The following is a 15,858-nucleotide window of genomic DNA, read 5'->3' on the forward strand; positions in this document are numbered from 1 at the left end:
GCTGTTCTGTGCCCCAGCCCTGAAAAGATGAACGTGGGGATAATAAGAGCGGTGAGGGCAGGCAGGCACCATGTGCCTGGGGCACCCGAGGCCAGCCTGCCCTGTCCCACCATGGAGGACTCCATGGAATGTTGTAAAAGAGAGCCCTGGCTCCCCCTCGGAGCACGCTGTCAAGGCATCTGGCTGGATCCTGTGCCGTCCGTGCTTTTCCTTTAGCCTGGGCCCCCCTCGATGGCCTTCAGGAGGACACCACCCGGTCCCCCCGGCCATCCTGCTCAGTCCCAGGCTGGTGGGAGGAACAGGCCCTCCCAGCACATGCGACTTCCAAGGCACAGCCTCAGGTTCTGAAGCTCAGTGCAGGCAGAGGCCAGCATCCCCGGGACGGCTGCTCAGCACAGCCCCAGGATCCGCTCCATGCCCACCACCCACAAGCTTAGGCCACCCTAGGGCACAGAGGGAGCAATTCAAAATCAAGGATGAACTGCTAAAACATACAGAAAAAGGCATTAAGATTAGTGAACATCAAGCAGATGCTCAATGAGAAGTAGATCAAAACCTCCAGTTTCTGGAACAAGTCCCACGACAGATGAAGGAAAAAAATCCAGAAACCTTTAGGATTCCATTTTGATAAAAATGGAATCATTATTTTTACACAAAGCCAGCAGCAGCTGGAAACACTGGCTAATGTTTATAAAGTGAACTGAATGCCTGGAAGAAAAACCCTTTAAATCTACAATTCAAAATTGTCATTATAATTAAATATATAATACAATGATTTATGTGTGTTCAGTGTCACCGGCCTACAGAGAAATAAACCAATTAGAGCAGCGTGTTAATAAAGCAGGTATTTAAAAAATAAAAGACAAGCTAAAAACTCCGTTGTTTTCTAACCGAAGATTCTTAAAAACCAAGCAAACAAGGATATTGTGTGGCGAACGCGTCCCAAGGACCGACGCTCCAGCACCCCTGACCTGCAGGCTTCAGGACAAAACGGTCTGGGGCAGGAGCTCAGACAGGAGAGGGGGCCCTGCCCACTGCAGAGAGGCTGCAGTTGGGAGGAGGCTGCCCCAGCAAGTGCGGCCTGGCTGAGGTCCAGACAGGAGGCCACCCACCAGGCCCCAATTTAAAATGAAACCCTCAGAATCTGGGTAATCTTCCTCCCTCCCTGTTGCCCTTCCTCTATGCCTGTTGGTCCTCTCCCATGGGACACCACCACGCTCCCCTGCCCCTGCTGACACCCTCCCCCGCCCCTGCTGACACCCTCCCCCGGGGCACCACTACCCTGTCCCTGTTGACCCCTCCCCCAGGACACCACCCTCCCCTGTCCCTGCTAACTCCCTATCCTGGGGTGCCACCCTCTCTGCCACATCCCAGCTGCCCATTTCTTCCTAGGATCCAGCCCTGACGTATGGGGCCTGTCTCCTGATAGGCATGGTCTGCGCTTAGTATGTACATGTCAGCACCTGGCAACTGGTTTGAAAAGGCAGCCACCAGCTCCCCAAATTGCATCCAGAACGGGAACTGTCAGGCAGGACCGGGCAGCAGGTGAGTAGAGGATGGGCCGGGGGGAGACGGCAAACCTGGCACCACCGTCACTCCCTGTCACCCGAGCACAGCTGAGCACCCCAGCTACCAGTTGCCAGCACTCGAGGCATAAAGGACACCCATGGGAGTGCAGCAGCAGGCGGCACCCAGAGCCCAGGTGGACACCCATCCAGGGGTGCTGCATCCTCTCAGGCAGAGCAGGAGCATCATGTTTAATTTCTGTACATTTTAACTACAGCCCACACAGTGCCAAATCTGACCTGTGCACTGCCATCACAGGGCCGCATGGAAGGAGGCACACCTGTCCATGTCCATCATAAGAGTGACCCATGCTGATTCTGTGGGGAAGGGCCTGCTGGGGGGCATGGGACAACCTTCACTGGACACAACCATGCACCCAAGGCTTCCCGAGGCATCCGGTTTCCAGGGTGGTACTGGTCTGTGATCTCCAGGACACTACTGGGTGCCTGGCACTGGACAGAGCACCCGGGGCAAGGGACATGGGGTGCCGTGAAGACCCGAACCTCAGTGCCCTGCCAGGCATGGCCCCCAGGACCGCAGCCCCTGGAGCATACCATGGGAACCCCCATTATTCTGTGAGGACAGCCAAGGCCAGTGACCCGACAGCAAGGTGGCAGGAAAGATCTGCTGGACAAACGATGAATAGACGTCAGAATTTAGGAACAGCAAGTTTTGATGGTGAAAGCAGACCTGGAATAGTGAAGCCTTCTGCACGCCTCCTTGGAAAGAGAGACGCCCCTGGCTCACATCTGCTGAGCAGGCACCAGCAACCTGTGGGCACTGACCCGCTCTACACATCAAGATTTTTCTAAATACACTCTAGTTCTGAACAATTCTTAATCACAAAAAACAAAGAGGCTGACATACAAAATATATCTAACTAAGGGGAGGTAGGTGGTCTGGGAGGACTGACCCCACAGTGGCTGCAGCCCATACCTGTCCGAGGGGCAGAGGCAGTTGGAGGGTCAGAACTCCGGCTCAAATTCCATCGGAGTCCCTGGAGGGCCTACCCCAGGTTATGAGTCCACAGGAACAGGTGGGGCTCGGAAATCCATAGGCCCAGCAAGGTCCCAAGTGCTGCTGGTCTGGGCAGCCACCACCCCTGAGAACCCAGCTCTGAGGACCTGCCCCCAAGGACCCAACCTCGGAGGACCCAGCCCCAAGGACACAGCCACGAGGACCCACCCCCTGAAGACCCGGACCCGAGGACTTACCCCTGAGGATCCACTCCCTGGGGACCCACCCTCAAGGAACTGCCCCCGAGGACCCACACCCTGAGGACCCACCCCGGTGAGTCTGCCACCCGGAAGTCTCCTTCAACCCTCTGTGACCCTCCCCCTGCCACCCCACACCCTCCCCAGAAACCACCCACGTGCTTTCTGTTACTAGGGAGCAGTCTGCCTTTTCACGACTATGACATGGAGTCCAAAGGACATATTGTTTTTCCCTGGCTGCTTCCATGCAGCGCATCATGCTGACATCCATCCATGCCCAGGTAGTATGGGTGCTCTTTCCTGTGTATTGTTGAGCATGTCCCACAGCACAGATGTACCACAGCGTCTATCCATTCGCTGCTGAGTATGATCTGAGTAGCTTGCCATGTTTAGCAATTACAAATGAAGCCAAACAATGAATGATGAACAGTTTTGTGCATGTGGGCCTCCATGTCTCTTAGGGAAATACCTGAGAGTGGAATGGCTGGGTCATGGGAGAGGCATATCTTAACGTTCCAAGAGGTTGCTGGATGCTTCTCTGGGTGGGGTTCCACTGCCCATTTCCACCTGTAGCCTGTGAGAGTACCAGTTCCCTTATATTTTTGCCCACACTTGGCATGATCAGTCTTTTCTATTTTACAAATTTTGGAAACTCAGCGGTGTTTAGGGGGAAATTGCAGCCTTGACTGCACTTCCCAAATGACAAGTGAGGCCGAGCATCTCGCACACACGGTTTGCCCCTCTGAATCCTGGGAGAGGGGTCTGTGGGAGGTAGATTCAGGTGTCAACTTGGCCAGGTGAAGATCCCTAGTTATACTGCTGTGGCTGTGAGCCGATGGCATGTGAACTTCATCTGTTCCTGATTACACCTGCACTCCTCCAGGAGGCATGCCTGCTGCAATCAATGTCTGATTTAATTGGCTGGTGCTTAAATGAGAGCGCTCAACATAGTAAAGCCCAAGCACCTCGGCATACCTCATCTCAGCACTTGCAGCTCAGCCCAGGCCTTCGGAGATGCAGAAAGGAAACACCCAAGGAAACTCGTTGGAACCTAGAGGCCTGGAGAGAAAGCCAGCAAAGATCGCCTCGTTGTCTTCCCACGTAAGAAAGAACCTCCGTTGAAAGTTAGCTGCCTTTCCTCTGGAGAACTAACAAAATAAATTCCCTTTTATTAAAAGCCAATCCATCCCTGGGGTGTTGCATTTGGAAGCTGGCAAATTAGAACTGGACCCATTCAGACTTTGAACTATCTTTCTTTAACTGAGTGTTTGTCTTACTGGGTTCTGGCAGTTTGTTACTTATACAGTGTTTAGGTACAAGTCTTTTCTTCAACATGTTTGCAAATTTTTCTTCCCAGGTTGTGAATTGCTTACTTATTTTTACAAATGCCTTTTGAAGAGCAAATGGGCTCCATTTTGATGAACTCTAATTGAATTTGATCTTGAATTTTACACTCGTTGGTGCTTCAAGTGTAACATTTAAGGAATCTTTGTCAAACCCATGTTTTTAGGATGTAATGATGTAATGAGATAAAATGTTTTCTTGAAGTTTTTCAGTTTTAGCTTACATTTAGGCCTATGGTCAACCTGAGTTCATTTTTTAACATGTTTTGCTGTCAGAGCTGGCCGAGGTTCTGTTTCTGCCTATGGCCATGGAGCTGCTACAGCACCATTTGCTGAGAACTTTGTCCCCTCCCCAGTGAACCTGCTCTGGTGAGTTTCTCAAAAGTCCGTCTGTTTACAGGTTTGCTCCCAGCTCTTGGGGCTGTTCTCTGGCTGCTCACCTGGGCTGCACTGGCCTGGCACCGTCTCACTCAGCTGAGCTCTGTGGCACGTCGTAGTTGGGTAATGGAGGCCTCCAGTTTTGTACTTTCACAGAGCTGTTCAGGCTATTCTAGGTTGTTATTTCCTTATAAGTTTCAGAACCAGTTTCTCAGTTTCCACAAATTTTCACAAGGAACCAAGTCAGACTTTGAACGGTTTTGCCCTGAATCTCTAGATCCACATGGGGAGAGCCCATCCAAGGTGTGGACATGGCAGTGTCGGAGCTCACGGCCAGGAGTGTGCAGACCCCACTCCCCCACTTGGCACCCTACCCACCCTGTTGGGCAGTCCACCCACTGCCAGCCTGTGGCAGACAGCTGGAGAGCTCTCTTGCAGGAGCTCACACCTCTGCTTGAGAACTTGTGTAGGGGGCTGTGCCGGTTTAAAAGGGCTTGTGTCCTCTAGAAAAGCCATTTTTTTCATCCTAATCAATCTTGTGGAAGCAACCATTTCTTCTAATCCTTATTCAGTACTATCGTTTGGAAATTTGATTAGGTTATGTCCAGATACGTGACTCACTCAATTCTGGGTTTTAAATTTCATTAGATGGAGATGCATCTCCACCCATTCTATGTGGGATTTAATTAGTCTATAAAGAGGAGACATTTTGGAGAGAGTTCCTTTTGAGAATGAGGAGAGAGCCAAAGAACCACAACAGAAGGATGAGAGAACCACAGAGTCCATCAGCCGGCGACCTTTGGAGGTGAAAAAGGAAAACGCCTCCTGGGAAGCTTCAATAAGCAAGAGGCCTGGAGAGAAAACCAGCAGATGCTGCCATGTTGGCCATGTGCCTGTCCAGCTGAGGGAGAAAGCCTGAATGTTACTGGCTGTGGTAGTTAGGTCCAGGTGTCAACTTGGCCAGGTGATGATGCCTAGCTTTGTTGCTGTGGACATGAGCCAATGGCATGTGAAGCTCATCTGTTGCTGATCACATCTGCAGTCGGCAAGGAGGAGTGTTTGCTGCAAAGAATGATGTTTCATTTAATTGGCTGGAAGCTTAAATAAGAGCACTCAATCCAAGCAGCTCAGCATACCTCATCACAGCACTCACAGCTCAGCACAGGCCTTTGGAGATGCACAAACGAATCACCCCAGGGAAAGCTGTTGGAACCCACTGGCCTGGAAAGAAGGCCAGCAGACATACCTGCCCCCCCACGCCCTCCCCATGCCTACCTATGGAAGACAGAATCTCAGTTGAAAGTTAGCTGCCTTTCCTCTGAAGAACTATACCCTGCACTCATTCCCTCTGCCCCAGCACCTGCACCCTAGCTCCTTCCCTCTGTCCCAGCACCTGAACCCTGTGTTCCTTCCCTCTGTCCTCAGTACCTGCACTCTCCCAGTCCAGGCTGCATGGAGCTGCATGGTGCACTGGGGGTTCAGCCCCAAACTCAGGGCGCCTTAGTAATGAAAAGCATCTCAAAACAAACACGACTGACTGGCATCCCATCATGCTGCTACAAGGTCCTGAACAACCACAAGCACCCACAACTCAGGTCCGCCAGGCTGCCCAGGAGGCTCTGGCACAGGAGCAGACTTTACAGGGCCCACAGTTCCTTGCCAGCTGTCTGCAGAGAGTGGGAGAGTCTTCTGGGCTCAGTCTGCCCTCAAAAGACGTCAGGCCCTCCAGGGAAGGAGGCTTCTTGGCAGTGCCAAAGACATGCCCACCTGCTGGTCAGCAGAGCCAGGGCACTGGCTGTCCCAGGTCAAGCCACCAGCAACACCCCTGGAGGAAGCCGCAGTAGGGACGGCGCGGCCTGGACAGTGGAAGGAGCTACAATCCTGCAGGTTCTAGCCTGCCTCGGCTCAGCACAAACCCCCTGGGTTCCATGCCTCAGTTCAGCACAAACCCTACTTCCAGCTATGGCATCTGAGGGTCTCTCTGCAGCTGTTTGGCCCTGCCCGGAACAAGGCCTGGAAAAGAAGCCCAATGGACAGCCTGGCTTCATGGTCACGACTGACCAATGTCGACGCTTGCAACGGCCCCACGGCCCCTTTCTCCCATTCTCTCGAAATTCCTAGGTCAGACAATCAGGAGAGAACACTTATGACGCTTCCTGGTGTGATGCCATGCTGTTGCAGCCAGAGAAGGTGGCAAGAAATCATACCAAAATAAACTTGCCATTTCTACCTCATTCAGCCACTTGGAAGCCAGGGACCAGGGCAGTCACTGCCATGGCATCCTTCTATCGACGTACCAGCTTCAGGTAGGAGGGATGAGTCTTTTATGCTCCTCTGTGGGCCGCATGGTTTCATGTCTTGGAAGGGGGCCAGGCAATCCCCTTGGAAGTCACAAACTCCACAAACCACTCGCTCAGCGCCAGAGGCCGGGGAAGGTCTCAACTGAATCATATCCATGGAGGCGCGCCCATCCAAAGGGCAACAGTAGGAAAGGTCCTCCAGGGGAGGTGCATGCTGAGACCAGAGGTGTGGTGACCCTCGGAAAGCCTGACCCCTGCTGGAGCTGCACTGATGCCAGACCCCAGTACTCCAGGCCAGGTAGGTGCCCATCTCTGTGGCAGGTGTGGACCCAGGTTTCAAGATGGGTGTCTCTGGGGAGCACTCCTCCCTGACCGCAGGGCTTCCCAGGCTCAGCTCACCCCATGGAGAGTCCTCGAATGACCCATGAGGTTGGTTAGGGCTTGGTGTGCGGCACGGCGGGTTCTCAGCAGCCCTCTAAGGTGCAGTAATTTCCTCTCTTTGACTCTCTTCTGGAAACAAAGCTAATGTTCTATGTCCCATGGTCAGAGGATAGAATTGGAAACTCTTAAAAGTCGCTGGTGATTCAATATGGAATCCACACAGAAATGTTCTTGGGGTGCTGATTCACCAAAGTTTGCAGGAGATCCAACACGCTGAACCTTGCAACACAGAAACCAAATGGTGCAGCCCCTGGCCCTGGGCCCACCCACTCAGAGGCCGCAGCCTTCCTGATGGGTTGTGGTCTCTGGCTCTCCACCAGGACCCTGTGGGACAGTCATCCTCTCGGGCAGCCACAGGAAGGAATCAGGGCCTTGGGAGGCTGGCCGCTGGGCAGAGAGCAATTCCCAACCGGGACACACAGCCTGCCCTCCTCCTGCAAGTCCTCCTCGGCTCCACGAGCCTTCCAGGATGCCTCCCTCCCAGGACAGGCCAATACCAAGCTCAGCACCTGGGGAGCTCACCAGCCCGTGACTTGAGACAGACTTCTTGGGTTGCACAGGCCTGGGCTCAGCGAACACAGGCCACCGGGAGGGGAGGGCTGGCACCAGCAACAGCTAACGTTTAGATGCCGTCCATACGCAAGAACTATCCACATGCAGTGCTGTCCACACCCGGCGCTGTCCTGAGTAGCCAGCACTGTCCACACCCCACACATCCTGAGAACCCAGCACTGTCCTGAGCACCCAGCACTGTCCTAGCACTTGGCCCTGTCCATACCCGTGCTGTCCATACCCGATGATGTCCACACACCACACTGTCCTGAAAACCCAGCACTGTACTGAGCACCCAGCACTGTTCACACCCCGTGCTGTCCTGAGGACCCAGTGCTGTTCACACAGCATACTCTCCTGAGCACTCAGCACTGTTCTAGCACTTGGTCCTGTCCACACCTGGTACTGTCCACACCTGGTGCTGTCCTGGGCAGGCCCACCACATGCATGGCCTCACCTAAGCCCACCCAAGCTGTGGCTGACAAAGCACAGTCACAGTGCTGAGCTCAGGGTCTCACCCCGAGGCCTGGCTGCCCTCCACGATCTGATGAGAAGCCACGCAAGGGAAGGTCCCAGTGAGTATCTGGAGGCTGGACTGAACCCAGAGGGGACGGCGGCCCCAGGGGGACCCGCTCAGCTCCGCAGACCCAGCGACGCAGGGCACCCTACCACACCCCACTTCCCCAGCCCTTGGGCCCCTTCCCTCCTCAAGACCCCACCCCACCAAAAGATCTTCTTTTCTCCCAAATTGGTCCTCCCAGCCCCTGAGTGCGAAGGACAACGAGTTCACACAAGCTCAAGCTGGGAACACCCACAGGTGAGCAAACCTGCTTGACTGGACAAATAGATGTTCCAACCAGACAGCAGGCCATGAGAAGTGTGAGACTTTCAGAACTCAGGCTTTGACCTCTGACATTTGTCCTGCCTTGCTGCCCATTCCTCACTGAGCCGGAGGGCAGGCATGCCACCCAATGTGCACCCAGGCAGGGGCAGGACCCTCGGCAGTCAGCGGCACAGGGATGGTGGGTAGGCACCTCACAGCCGCTATTTGGCTGGGCTATGGTTTGCATCTCTGGCTGTGCCCACCCCTATGGCAGGAGTGGCATTTGCTGTGGGGCCCTTTGCCTGGAAGCACAGCCCTTCACACAGGCCACCTGGAGGGGAGGGCAGGCAGCAGCAACAGCTAACGTTTAGATGCCGTCCACACGCAAGAACTATCCACATGCAGTGCTGTCCACACCCGGCGCTGTCCTGAGTAGCCAGCACTGTCCACACCCCACACATCCTGAGAACCCAGCACTGTCCTGAGCACCCAGCACTGTCCACACCCTGTGGTGTCCTCAGCACCCAGCACTGTATACACCCTGTGCTGTCCTGAGTACCCAATGTTGCCCAAACACCACACTGTCCTGAGCACCCAGCACTGTCCTAGCACTTGGCCCTGTCCATACCCGATGATGTCCACACACCACACTGTCCTGAAAACCCAGCACTGTACTGAGCACCCAGCACTGTTCACACCCCATACTGTCCTGAGCACCCAATGCTGTTCACACAGCATACACTCCTGAGCACTCAACACTGTTCTAGCACTTGGCCCTGTCCACACCTGGCGCTGTCCTGGGCAGGCCCACCACATGCATGGCCTCACCTAAGCCCACCCAAGCTGTGGCTGACAAAGCACAGTCACAGTGTTGAGCTCAGGGTCTCACCCCGAGGCATGGCTGCCCTCCACGATCTGATGAGAAGCCACGCAAGGGAAGGTTCCAGTGAGTATCTGGAGGCTGGACAGAACCCAGAGGGGACGGCGGCCCCAGGAGGACCCGCTCAGCTCTGCAGACCCAGCGACGCAGGGCACCCTGCCACACCCCACCTCCCCACCCCTTGGGCCCCTTCCCTCCTCAACACCCCCCCCCCACCACCAGAAGATCATCTTTTCTCCCAAATTGGTCCTCCCAGCCTCATCTTCCTGAGGCTGAGCTGGCCATCCAGCATGGAGTCCTGTAGGGGAAACCTCCCTCCATGCCAGCTCATGAGTGCTGCCCCGTTTCCCACCACAGGGTGGCTATGGGTGCTCTCAGGGGCCAGGGCTGATGGGCCTGCTCCCCTTCCCAGCAGCAACCCCTGGCCCCTGCCCAGGGCCGGGACATCCTAGCTCCCATTTGACCACATGGTCTCAACTAGGCTTTGGTGTACTGTTTGGACAGCTGCAGAAGCCCCCTGAATCCCCAAGTGCCGGGCTTCCCAGGGACATGCAGTTGGCAGGGGCCTGGCGAGTTCACAGGCCAGGGAGCCGAGTGGGGGCCCTGGGCAGGTACCCGCGAGGAAGCAAGACTCGCCCAGTCACTTAAGGTGAGATGACCGGGACTTGGGGCCAGAGGACAGCTTTGGCGCAACCTTCTGGCAAACTAGGGGCCAACAGCATGCAGGGCCTGGCCTTGGGGGGCTCAGGTGAGGGACAGAACGCTCATGTGAGGGTCCCCACCCCTGTTGCCTCTGAAGGGTCAACTTCATTCTGGGAACAGGCCAGGACTCTGACCCCTTTCACATTTGTGACATCATTTACATACAAGACAAATGCATTTCAATTTCCTCTCTCAATTAATGGCCTATTCTTTGAATCAGACTCAGCTAAAAAAAATTGCTCCACCACTATTAGTCTTAGAAAAATTCAATTTCCCTCCTCTGATAGCCAGAGGCCAGGGGACTGGGGTAGGTAGGCTGACCACCAGGGCCAGTGCGGCCCAGCCCTCTCGGACGCCCTGGAGTGCAGGATCTACTTCACCACATCCAGCACGAGAGAGGCAGTGCCAGGTTGGCAGGAAAGGGCTGCGTGGCAGAGCAGGGAGCCAGCGGGCTGGCCTGGTGCCATCACCCCAGCAGGGAACAGGCGGAGGGGCGGACTCTTGGATGAGCTCCAGATGAAGAGGTGGAACACCCCTGGGCACTGCTCTGTCCATGCACTCCGACCCCTGTGCACCTCCCACACTCTGCCCGAGGCCAGGGCACTGTGGGTGTGCCTGAGCACCGGGAGCGGTGAGGCCGGACGAGGTGAAGAGGCTGAGTGAGGCTGGGATAGGGCTCCAGGAAGGGTGAGGACAGCTCCTTGCTCTCACTGGCACAGATGTCCCAATTTAACAACACTAGAAACCCTGGCCCACTCCCCACTGGCCCTGCACCCAAGGTGGCACCTCTGTCCCTGTGCACCCTCCAATGGCATGCTTCACCCCACACTGGCCTAGGCACTCGCACCCATTACTGCATCCAGCCCCAGGTGGGGCCATGCTCCTGCCAGTGTTAAGCCTTCTGCTGGGCTTGAGGACGAGCCAATGACACAGACCAGGCCTCGTGGGGAAGACAGATCCCACATGGGTGCTGCACACACTGCAAGGATGGGGGGGCAGGGAGGACAGGTGAGGCAACGGTCCACTGTGAGGGAAGCTGGGGCTTCCCTACAGGCAGGGTGTTGAGACGATCATGATCCCACCCAGCAAAGAGCTTCCAAAATCCTGCTCGAGCGGTTCCTGCTCAGAAGTGCCTCCACCTATCCTGAGCAGAGGATCTGGCCTGTCTGTAGCTGGCCTCCACCAGACTCTACCCCTTGCAAGTGGCCATACACAGCCTTGCAGAAGGTGCCAAACTCCTCTGAAGTTCCAGAGCCACCTATGTGCAGCACTCTGTCCCTCTAGGCTTTCCACCTTCCACCCCACATGGTAGGCTCTGCCCTACACACAGCAGGCATCACCCCATATGACAGACTCCACCCACACAGCAGGCTCCACCACATATGACAGGTCCTTCTACACAGCAGGCTTCTCCCAATGCAGGCTCCACCCCACCATTTAAAGGCTGCAGAGATGCAGCTGGGTCTTCACCTAAAGTGCCATCACATTCTGCGAGGGACAGAGAACTTTCAGACCAAGGCGATGGACTTCACCAGGGAAAGCATGCGCTTCCAGCCACCCATGGCCTCACCCTGGGGTCCCAGGCCAACGAGGGCTTACTGTGAACTGCTCCTGGGACTCGTAATCTCATGCAGGTAGATGCAAGCTGTGCTGAACTCTGTCATCACGTCACTGGACAGGAACTCTCTGGAAGAGAAAAGGTGACTCTTTAATGCAAACCCACCCAGGCACCTCACAGTTCTGCGGGCACAAGGGTGCTGGCTCCAACACTTTCATACCCTGATAACCACGAGGCAGAGGAAGGGATGAGTGAAGGATGCTGACAGCTGGGACAGGAGCCGGCAAGCCTGTGTATGTTCGGGTGCTGGGTGCAAAACCCCCAAGCACCCCACAGGCCCTCAGATGGAAGACCCTGGCAGGAGTGCAGCCATGGCATTCCCTCCCGGTCACCTCACAGCCCCGAGATGGGGGACCCTGCCAGGGGTGCAGCCTGGGTACCTCCTCACGGTGCACATCTGGGCTCCATGTGGACACCAGAGCTCCAGCAGCAGTAGTCATACTCACACTTTCACACTCATAGTCCTGGGGCCATGAGGGAGGGCAGTGAACAAGGTCTTCTCGCCTCCGTGGTTTCTGCTGAAAAATCTACGTATGGTCTTATTGGGCTTCCCTTGTATGTGATGGATTGCTTCTCGCTTGCTGCTTTCAAGAATCTCTCTTTCTCTTTGACCTCTAACATTCTGAATAGTAAGTGTCTTGGAGTACATCTATTTGAATCTATTCTCTTTTGGGTATGCTGCACTTCTTGGATGTATAATTTTCAGTCTTTCATAAGAATTGGGAAATTTTTAGTAATACTTTCCTCCATTAGTTTTTCTCCTCCTTTTCCCTTCTCTTCTCCTTCTGGGACACCCAAAACATGTATATTTGTGTGCTTCATATTGTTGTTCATTTCCTGAGTCTCTGGGAATTAAATTATCCTTTTTCCCCATATTTTCTTGTTCTTGTTGGATTTCAGAGGGTCCGTCCTCCAGTTTAGTAATCCTATGTTCTGCTTCTCGAAATCTACCATTGCAGGGTTCCATTGTTTTTTTTCATTATTTCTTCTATTGTGCCTTTCATTCCCATAAGTTCTGTGACATGTTTTTTCAGACTTTTGATTTCTTCTTTTCGTTCATTCCTTGACGTCTTTATATCCTCCTTCAATTCATTGATTTGGTTTTTGATGAGGTTTTCATTGCCTGTTGATATATTCTGAATTAATGGTTTGGTTTCAACTCCTGTATCTCATTTGAATTGTTGGTTTGTTCCTCTGACTGGGCCATATCTTCAATTTTCCTAGTGTGATTTGTTATTTTTTGCTGGTGTCTAGACATTTAACTACCTTAATCAGTTTATTCTGGAGATTGTTTTCATTTCTTTTATCTAGGGCCTTCTTGCTGGATGAATTTGCTATCTATCTGTTCTCTGACCTTCAGTTCACCTTTTTCTGGACCTCTAGCTTAGGTTTTGTTTAACAGAGGAGAATTTTTCAGTTCTTGTTTTCTTGTTTCTTGCCCTGCCTGTACAGTGCCTTTGCCCCCCACCCTTAGGACAGTCTACTTAGGTATTATAGACCCCAGCTGGATTTTCCCAGACCAAACTGGCCTCCTATCAGGAGGAAAGAGTCACCTGCATTGGTTTTCCCTGAGGGTGAGAACCAGTAGGTTGAAAGACTTTCCTATGAAGTCTCTGGGCACTGTTTTTCTTGTCCTGCACAGTATGTGGCACTTGTCTGCCTGCAGGCCCCACCAGCATAAGATGATGTGGTACCTTTAACTTTGGCAGACTCTCTCTGCTGGGGGCATGGCAGAGATAGAGGAGAGGTTGTAGGCTGGTTTTAATGGCTTCAAATTACCAAGCCCTAGTGTCTGAATTCCTTGAGGGAGGGATTCCACCAGAACTGGGCCTCACCCCTCCCCCGGGGAAGGCACCAGCTCCAGACAAGCTCTCAAAGAAGCTTGTTTATGCTTATGCCTGGGGCAGTTGCAGCCTCGGAAGTCCTGCCACTATATCCAAAGGCAGCCAAGCCTCCATACAAACACAGCCACAAAAACCACTGTTTCTTTTTTTTTTCTTTTTCTGTCAGCCCTGTCCTGTTAGCACCAGGGCAAAAATGAGCCAGCTCTGCTCTGACCAGGTTCACCTGAACTGGGGGCCTATTTTTAGTAGTCAGAATTTGTGAATTAATTCCACACTTGAAGCTAAGATGTGCTCAGCGCCTGCTGCTGGTCAAGTCCCTTTCCTTTCCCCACTGGGAAGCAGCCTGTTGGGGAGGGGCGCTGGCTGCCTTGGCTTGGGGAACTCATGGTTCTGGGGGGGCTCACAGCCAGTCCAGCTGGTCCAGACTGGGGTATGCTGTGTGTCCGGTCACTGACGTGGTCCCAGGAGCTGTTCTGTACTGTTCCTGGTTATTTAGTAGCTGTTCTGGAGGACGAACTAAATCCTGCACCTCACTAAGCCGCCGTCGTGGCTCATACTCAATATGTACTATTTTTAAAAAAGGGCTATGATGCTAAGATTCACAAAACACAGATTCAGTTAGCATTACTGAATTCAAGATACCTTTTGTCATTACATATTTTACTCCATTGACAGATCCTAAAATACAAACATTATCTTCCTGAGCTTCTCAAAAACCTCCGGCATTTTAGACGTCTTTACTTGAGATTTTATGTCAATAAGAATTCAGAATCAGGAAAGTTACATCATATATTTTGATGTGTTTCAAAAGTTTACAAGAGTGAATTTACATATGGAGGAAGAAAATGCCAAAAGTTAATATTTTCTAATGCAAAATAAAATAAAATTTAATACCAAAGCAGGAAATATCTTTAAATGAAGCAGAACCACTGAACCTACTGGAATTTATAGCCACCTTGCAAATCTTATCTGGAATCGTGCTAATGTTAACAGTATCAAGGGATTCAGGGTAACTGAGTTTCTCGGACTGGGCTCAACTCCATCCCAGTCAGGGTTCAAAGGACAGACTAGCTCTTGCTCCTACAGAATGTAGTATAGAAGAGTAACTTCCATCCCATGAAGGGTCAATCGCTGAAGTTATTATTCACAGCGTAGGTAGTGTGTTCTACATATTTGAATTTTCCACCCCAAAGTTATTGAATTGGTTTCTGAAGCCTGGCTTCAGGGAGTTCATCTTTTATGCAACAAACGGTTATTTTCATCTTCAGCCAGTATCTGACATAGGGAAAGACAGACTTTGAATACAAAATCTTAGTATTTGAAGGACTACCCAGGCCAGTTACAGATTCAAGGCACCTGTAAGCAGGGATCTAAAGCCTAATATTCAATCTCACATGCCTTAAGAAAGTCACTAAAAAGGGCAGCCAGGGCGAGGGGTGGGGTGGTGTGCTGCTTACCTTCACACTCAGGGAAGTCTAAGTCCTAGACACTCACACCAAGAACAAGAATATAAACCACTATGGCCACTCTTCAGGTATAGAAACAAAATTGCCTGAGAAGCTGAGAATAGTCATCACCACAGCTGATACTCATGTATGCTCATGATGAGCCAGACAATCTAGGCACTTCTCAAATGTGGATTTATGTAGTCACCACATCAACTTTATAAGATGGGGACTAGTTTTATCCCACTCTTGTAGATGAGGAAACTGAAGCAGAGGATCACAATAATGGAAGAGTGGAGGCAAGATTCACTTCCAGGAAGTCATGGACTCAGACTGATGGGCCTGAGAAGAGCTGGGATCTAGGATAATTTAACTTCAATGCCACAAGGCCACAAACAGAACACAAGCACAAGCACGGTATCAAGGCATGCATTGTGCTTTGTTCAGAGGGGGCACAAACACATGTCAGTGTGGCTACGGTAGGGACGTGAAAGAAGCACTGGTGCGCTAGAGTTACATCCTACTGCACTACCAGCCTGGGTTTATTCAGTGGCCCCTGCTTCAGTATGAATCTCTAGCAAGAGAGTCCTCTGAACTCTCTCTTGAACAGACCTTTTAAGAGGAAGAGCCAGGTATAAGTAGCATACTCAGCCAGAATACTTGTATCTTGTTAATACCTGGGCTGCTCACCACTTTCAGTGGGACACCTATAGGGGCTGGCAAACTACAGTTGGTGGGCCACACCTGCCCAC

This window comes from Tamandua tetradactyla, chromosome 17 (assembly GCF_023851605.1).
Source record: "Tamandua tetradactyla isolate mTamTet1 chromosome 17, mTamTet1.pri, whole genome shotgun sequence".
NCBI lineage: Eukaryota > Metazoa > Chordata > Mammalia > Pilosa > Myrmecophagidae > Tamandua > Tamandua tetradactyla.